Consider the following 8,107-nt stretch of genomic DNA (forward strand, 5'->3'; position numbering starts at 1 on the left):
AGAACGTAGTTTCATAGTTTCTAGGGTCGGAAGGGACCTGAGCAGATCATCAACTCCGACCCCCTGCCATGGGCAGGAAAGAGTTTCACCTGGGCTTTTTGCAATGCAAAGCACATGAGTTTCAGATCAACCTGACTGAGATGTAGAGAATTCATTAGCTTCAGTAGGCCATCTCTACTACCAAACATGTGTTTCTGCATCATTTCTTTCCCTCCCAACAGTTTCCAGTCTGTTGATTAGTCGTGCAGGCTAAACTCTCCTTTCACAGCAGCATCTCTCTGCAAAGTTACCACATTTTCTTACATGCAACATGCACCTTTCCCCCCAAAATTGGAGGGGGGGTGGTATTTTAAGTTGAGATGTGCCAGTGCTCCTGCTGGGACCAAAGCCAGAGGTTCCTAGAGGGTCTTGCCTCTCTGCTCAGATTTAGACTGATGCAATATTTGGGGTCAAGAAGGAATTTACCCCATGGTCAGATTGGTACAGACTGGTGGGGGGTTTGCCTTCCTCTGTAATGAGGGATATGGCAAGAGATCTACCTGGGATCTCTTGTGCATACATTGACAAAATTTCATAGAAGCAGGATGCTGGCTTCCATGGTTCCCCTGCTTTACCTGTGGCAGGTTCATGTGTTAGGTCTGTGTTGTGTCAAGATTGACACTAGTTTTATGTTGAGTTTAGATTGTGGATTGTCTGGGATGGTTTGGGTAGGGCCAATCCTACCTCAGGCAGGGGCCGGACTAGATGACCTCTAAAGGTCCCTTCCAGCCCTGTTTCTCTATAATTTTAAGTGGGAAAATTGTTTTCTTCACTGGAAAAGAAACAAGCCTGGAGACATTGTGCATACTATGCAGCTGCCAAGATGACAGAGTCCTGTGTTAACCCACTTGCAATCATAGATATTGGTTGACAAGGTTCCTTGGGTGAATTTGATCTTTTATTAGACCAATTATTATATTGGGTGAGCACTGTAGCATCTCGATGAGGCTTGTGATGTGGAAATAATTTCCAGGAATTTATATAAAGTACTATTACAATAGAGAAATTACAGTCTTGCTACAGTCTGAGGGGGGCAGTCTGGGGCCTAACCTTGTGTGACAGTCCTAGAAACAGATAGTGTCTAGGAAGCCTGGCACTCTGGGAGACAATGTGGGCAAGGCAGCTGGCACCAGAAGTGTCCTGATACAACACTTTTTAGGTGCTCTGTGTCATGTTGTCAGCCATGACCCCGCAGAGAAACCTTTTTGCAGGTTCTGCCTTCTAAAAACAAGGCGCATATTTTATTTGGAAGTGTGTTATATGCAAGAAAATATGGTAAGAGGACAGCTGGGCTGGGTGATAGAAATCAGTCCTAATGGTCAAACTCAATCCTACTGCAACTGGATACAGCTCCACTAGTTGAAATAGAGAGCTCCATCCTCTTTTCACAGGGCTGACCGAACATTTCCCAGCACACAATGAACGTCTCCATACAGCCAGCAGTACTAACTCACCGATGCCCAAGAGGCCGTGCTTACATAGGTTTTGGCACGTGAGATTTCTCCCTCAAGTACACGAACTGTCCGGGTCAGATCACCCATTTCAGCTTTGATTTTACTCAGATTATCACTATACCAGGCAGCAGTCATGCTTAGCTCCTGACATTATGGAGAGAGAAGACAGAGGGAGTCTCCATCAATGCAGCAGCAGGGAGAGATATGGGGTTGTTTCTTAGGAGGATCCACCCAAGGGAAGAGCCTCGATCACTCACCTCTCTCTGGCACCAACCTCCTGCCTCAGCTCGGCTCCTGGAAGCAATCTCATCATATCGAGCTCTGAACCCACTGATGACGTTCCCCATGTCCAGGCCTCGGCTGTTGTTCATTTGCACAGTCACAGCAAATGAAACACAGCTCTGGTGCTCACCGAGTTCCTGTAGTCAACACAAAATACAACACTGGCTCCACTTATTGCTGTTCTGGTTTGAGCCCCCTGTTCTATTTCTTCATGTTTTATTCTGGTCAAGTGCACCCAGTTGCCCATGAAGTATTTCCTTTTTTATCAGTGTCACCAAGCACCATGGAAGAAGTGTAAGTGTCCCACTGAAGGTCACATACAGAGTTCCCATCTTGGGCTGGCCCTAGGTCCTGACACTTGCCCATTCTCTTCTACAAGAACATATTGCTGTCATGCTCTTTTCCTTTGCCCTTGCAAAAGCCATTATGTGAATTTGCTAACTGAGCAGCGGAGGATGGAAAAGATCTGATACCTGTTCAAACACAGCTCTTGAGAGGCTGAGATTTTCAACCTGGGCTTCAGACTTGGCTTCTAGTTCTCCCATCCTCATGAAGACACAGTCTGTACCTTGTAGGGTGGTAAAAGTTGCCGTCAATTTGCTGTGTTATCTCATCGGTCTGTCTGCAGAGCACAGATTAGATAGCAGAAATCAATATGTGTACGCATATAAACAATATCTGACCTGAATTCTTTGCAAATCACTGACCTTCTTCAGTGCTACAAACTCATTATCAGCATGTCTTCACTGACTACGTTCCTCTTCGTACCTGGGGACACAAAGGAAGTAACTGTGTGCTTTAATAGGAAAAACAATGTTGGGTCTCCAAGGGAGCTCTGTCTCTCTATGTTGCACTAGTATAAAACTTTCCGAACACCTCCAAATGTTGAATACCTGCTTTTTCTTTCTTTCTTTTCTTTTCTCTCTCTCTCTTTTTTTTGTAGTCGGCAGACAAAATTGGGCTGGCTTTCTTGAAATCCTTGGAAGTACATGTACACCAGTACCTGCAACCTAAAATCTCATCCTTTGATTCCCTTGGTAGACATGCATCAAAGGAGGCATGTATACTATTTTTGGAGTAGTTTATTAACCCATGCAATGAAGAAAGAGAATTTTCGCACTTACTTTGTCTTGTTATGCTCCAAAGTCGCCTGCCATTTCTTCATTTCTACTTCCAGCTGACTTCTCTCGTTATCAAGAAAATCAGTCTGCTTCTCCAGATTACTGATATACATATCAAGCAGGGGCTTAGTGTGATTTTTGGAGAGCTTTCTCTTCTGGATGAAGTCCCGCTTGGTCTTCAGCCCTATGTTGTGTTGCTCCAGGATCTGCACCTGAATAGCCACAGGAAAAGGATTAAAAATTGTTAAAGCTAATGAGGTGGAGGATGGCCCAGAAGAATCTATGGGATTTGATTCCCAGACTGTGGGAAAACGAAGAAAATCAATTCAGATCAAGGACTTAGACAACTCAAGTCTTTCAGTCAAATAAGATAAATGAAGATGAGAGGGAACTCAATTCCCGTTGAATCAATCTCTGCTGCCATTAGGGGATATTCAGAAATATATCCTTGCACAATAAATAGCCCATGTACAAGTACTGCTGCCAAAGTCAACACCAAGTTTGGGTCAAGTTTATTTCTATGGCTCAGCCTCAACATCAAACTCTGAATCCTTGGCTCACCTTGGTGATGAAACAGGCCAGTTTGCTGTTGAGAGACTTGAGTTCTTCCTTCCCCGATGCTTCATTGCTGAGGCAGTGGCATTGATTTCCAGGTCAAGAAGTTGGAGCAGGTTCTTGTCGATGGTTATGGGTGCAACGGCCCATGTGCATGGTCCACCAGTTCCAGAGCCTGCCAGGCCATAGCTGGTATCAAAGGAACCATAATGCACATTGCCATCACTGTGTTGAGTGATGCAACAGCCATACCCACTTCCAAGACCACCATAGCCAAATCCGTAGCTCGCAGGGTTGCAGCGGCTTGTAGCTGCACCACGCCTGCCAGACCTCATCCCGCAGAGACTTCTGCTGCTAAAGCAGCCTGCTCCTCCATAACCCAGGAGGAATCCCCTTGGTTGGTCGGCAGTAGCGATGCCGCATTGCTTCCTGCTGTTTCTTATTACAGCAGAGCAGGAACTGAAATTTCTGCGGCCCAGTCCAAGTTGGCTGGACATTGCTTCTTAAGACAGTAGAATAGGAGGAAGGGGGGAAGAAGGAAATTACAGAGACCAGGATGTGCAAGCTGAAGCATCCTGGTTGTCAATGAAGAGGGATGAGCTTTATATCTATATGGAGAACTGGGTTTTAACAGCACCAGAATAGGGAGGGCATAGCAATTTGACAGCATTTATGAGCTTGGGATGCTGCATTTAAGTACCTAATAGAGTTTTCTTAAAAGGCCAACTGCAGAATAAATGCAGGACTTCTTTTAAGCAACTGAGTCAAACACATATGTGGAACAGCCTCACTAGCTACTATCATATTACTGTATTATGCCCAGGGGTGGGTTTATGCCTATATTTAGCAGCTGCTCCTAAAGAAAATATTTATCATCCTCCTATTATTAATAACCTAATTATAGAAAATTGATAGTTAAGAGTTGGGACTCTGGATTATATACTCGGAACTGTCCATAATTTACTCTCTTACCTTGGCCTTCCCATTGCTTCAGGTCAAACTTCGGCGGGATCACAAGCTAGCGACTGGTAAATGGCAGACATGTCAAGATGCTTAACTGCCATAATAACATTTGTAAAGGGTTTTGAGATACTCAAACAACAGGCAGTGCACTTAAGTGCTCAGGTCATTATAGTGGGGGCTAGTAAATAAGTGACTCACATTTTTTTGCTACTGCTGCAGATACTCGTTAGCAGTAAAAAGCTAGGGTAATCATTACACACCTGTTGATCTCTGAAGCTGATATTCACACCTAATTAAGGACTTAAAATATTAAGAAAGGCCACATAAAAAAGATAATAGGCTGGTACCTGAACATTGCAAAGTCAGCTGTTATTAGCAGCTGAACTTACATGGGCTGCTCCAGGTGTATAGAATTGTCTCTGGTCAATAATTATACCCATAGTTCAAGCAAATATGGTCTCCCCCGGATAGTGAAAGAGTCCCTGCTTCCATGCACCTTGTCTGCCATATATAAATAACCTCACAACAGTCCTCCAAATCATTTCCTTGCCTTGATACCACATAAATCAGAAGAATACTTTAGATTATAGGAGGAGTAAATGACATGCAGACAAAACTTTAATACAGGAGCTGGTCCAATGTCTTCTAACAAAACATGGAGGAAGAAAGGATAGTGCCGCTACCGGTCAGGTGAGTTATTCACAATAAACAGTGCCATTCATTTGAATACTCAGATTACTGAACTCATATCACATAGGCACAGTGGAGTTATGACAGGCCTCAATCAGTGCACGGTTTAACCCATTGTCTCCAGTGTCTTTACAAAGATGTCAGATCAAAAGCTGTGCCCTTCTGATGCACGGTTTCTACACGTGTTCCAAAGGTCATTTTGAACCTTCATCACATCAACCAAAAGCCAGGGAGGCTGGAAAGGGGTGTTTTCTGAGTTCACTAGTAGGGCTTCTTAGCACCTTGGATATTTTTAAGGACTTTGAGAGTCCTAGCTTTCCTCTCCACTAAATGCAACATACAAAGAATAGCTTCTAACCACTCCAAGTTCATAAGGGTCCTAACAGTGTGGTACCCTCCTGTACCAGCTGTGGCTCCTGGGATGGGGTGCGGTGGGGGGGAGGTATGTCGTGATGCCCCCTTGTAACTGTCTCAATCCTGTCTGGCTCTTGCCTTTGCCTCCCAGGGTCTTGCCCTGCTTCTTCGCCTGCCATGTCTTGTTGGAAAATGATGAGGGAAAGCTAGCCTCAGAGGCAGGTGAGCTTAGGTGCTCTGTCTCTCTCTCATCCTTTGACTCAGTCTCTTAGTCCCTTTGTCCCTACGTTCCTTATGGGCTAACTTCATGGCCTCCTTCTGCCCCTACAGCCATGCCCATGCCTCGCAGATGTTACTCTGTCCACCACTCCATCCCTAGTAGAGGCCTCGGCCCTCTTGGCTTTAGCCTTCCTTTCCTCTGGCCCACTGATTTGAGCCCAGCTCTTTCAGGCACATCCTTGTCTGTTCTCTGTGTCCCTGGGTCCCTTGGCCCTATCTTGTGCCTTGTCTCAGCCTCCCCCCCCCACAACATCCCTGGCCCAGGCCGAGGCTGATCTCAGTTTGGCCCTACCTCCCTGGTGTCCCTGACCCAGGACAAGGTAGGTCTTCCTTCAGCCCAGTCCTGCTGCTCTGGCCAGACCTGATTTGCTCCTTTGAGAAGTATTTTGCTTTTGTATCCTGCTTGCTCCCAGTCTTTTCCTCCTTCCATGTATTCTCTTAAGCAGTCAGGTCCCACCAACTCAGCTCTGGAAGGGGCCCAGGGAAACTCAAAGTCTGCTCATCTGTTATAACAAGCAGTGGGAGTCAACACTGTTGACTTCAAAAGACCTTGGCACAGCAGACACAAAGAGCAGCCCGCTTTTATGACCGTGGTCTGCATGATATGAATATTGTGGTCTATAATAATCAGTGACACTAGGTGCCATTCTTGGGGAAGGCAGACACAGCTGAGGTAGTGGCAGTGGGTACCATTTGTAGACATGGCCATGGGGGTGTCAGTCATGGTTGTCTTATGCAGATGATGGCTTCAAGTGCCCCCAAGTCCCTGCGCTGTCTTTGTCAATGTGATACATACAGACAAAACCTGACAATGGCAAGGCTGTTTGTGTGCTGAGATTACTACCCGCTGTAACCAGCCTGGTTTGTCTGGACTCATTTCTCATTGTTTGGCTTATATTCCTCTCGTAGGCTCTTTGGGGCTATTTTTGCACTCCATGTTGGGTCCCAATCCAAGGCGGGGCCCCCTAGGCTCGAGTGTAAGATGAATAAATAATCATCCCACCTATAACCATCAATGACAACCAGCACCGATCTACCAACCTGGAGATCAAAACACCTAGAGGAAACACGCCAGCACCTCACAAGCAAACCGGCCTCTTTCATCGACATGGCGAGGCGAGGAACCAGACTGCAACTTGAGACCAGGCTGCAAGAATAAACTGGAGCCCTTGGGATACATTGCCGACCTTACAACACCAGTGTACGTTTCCTGCCAGGCACTGTTCTCTATCTGTAGGCAAAGGCGTGACCTAGACACGATGCTGGTTTTATTGCCAACACTGATACACTGAGCCCCTTGTTCAACAAAGCTCCTTTCACTGAGTGTCCCCCGACAGCAGCAGAAACGAAACTTCTCCATCTCTCTCATCTGTCTGGCTCATTTAATGAGCCGAAATCACTGAGCTCCCCCCGCCCTTTTCCCTCTTACACTGGGAATCGGTTTCAACAGGATCCCCCCTGCACCCCTCCATTTGTTGATTAAAGTATATGTTGCTTTAAAATATTCCAGCTTTTCAGTGTTTCATTGGGACGTTCAGATCTCATCCTGGGAATACAGCTCTGATTAGCTAATGGAGCTCCTTGCGGAAAGGAAACCGGGGCGGAAACACTGATCCCCTGTTTGAGACGGATATCTGTAATCTGAAGATGTTCAAGTCTCAAGGACGCACAAAAGAGACACAGGGGTCTCTCATCCACCTGTCTGGGCAGCGAGAGCCAGCCACAGTTTCGGGCTCTTTTAGGCAGCTTATTCTCAAGCATAAACAAATCACAGTCCGGCCCCAAAGCCGGGATGCCCTTGCACGCCCTAGTGTGCCCTTATTACCTTCCAGAAGCCTGTACAGCCCTCTCCACCTCCCTCTTTCCTCTGGAAAGCTCTCTTAAGTCTCCCCATTGGGCAGCACCCTAATCTAGGAGTCCTTTTCACCTGCCAACAAGCTTTGCTCCAGATGAGGGCTGCCTACTTTCTGGTGTTTCAGCAATTAGCAAGTCAGACAGCCCAGCTACAACTTACCAGTGAGTTCTGCTGGGAGATATCCTTCTCTTGCTAAACGAAGGCTGCTAATAGCTTCCTCACAAGCAAGCAACGTGTTGAAGCACATGCTGATCATTCAAGCATAGTGCAAAGCTTCGGGGAGATGCATAACCTAAGAATGAACCATGATGCGGAGACAAGGTTCAGAGCTGTCTGCCGCAAGCACACGCCATGGCAGCATTTCTTGGGCATGGGAAAAAATGGTCAGACCTCATGTCTGTTTGAAGTTACTCCACATCAAAGCACTCCCTACTGTTGCTCTGTTGTCTAATGCCGCATATAACCATGCCCGGGGGGTGAAACCAGAGACTAGAACATCTCACACCTGGCATATG

The 8,107-nt window shown here is 46.3% G+C and overlaps 1 long non-coding RNA gene across 1 annotated transcript; it reads right to left on the minus strand.

Moving 5' to 3' along the window:
- Positions 1-1,643: 1,643 nt before the first annotated feature.
- On the minus strand, positions 1,644-4,882 carry LOC109281560 (uncharacterized). The gene is made up of 4 exons (XR_002088230.2): positions 2,900-4,882; positions 2,483-2,543; positions 2,249-2,397; positions 1,644-1,912 (listed from the first exon to the last, which is right to left on the minus strand). It is a non-coding gene; the product is annotated as an uncharacterized LOC109281560 (long non-coding RNA).
- Positions 4,883-8,107: the final 3,225 nt, after the last annotated feature.

The sequence above is a fragment of the Alligator mississippiensis genome, chromosome 15 (genome assembly GCF_030867095.1).
Source record: "Alligator mississippiensis isolate rAllMis1 chromosome 15, rAllMis1, whole genome shotgun sequence".
In the NCBI taxonomy this organism is placed as follows: domain Eukaryota; kingdom Metazoa; phylum Chordata; order Crocodylia; family Alligatoridae; genus Alligator; species Alligator mississippiensis.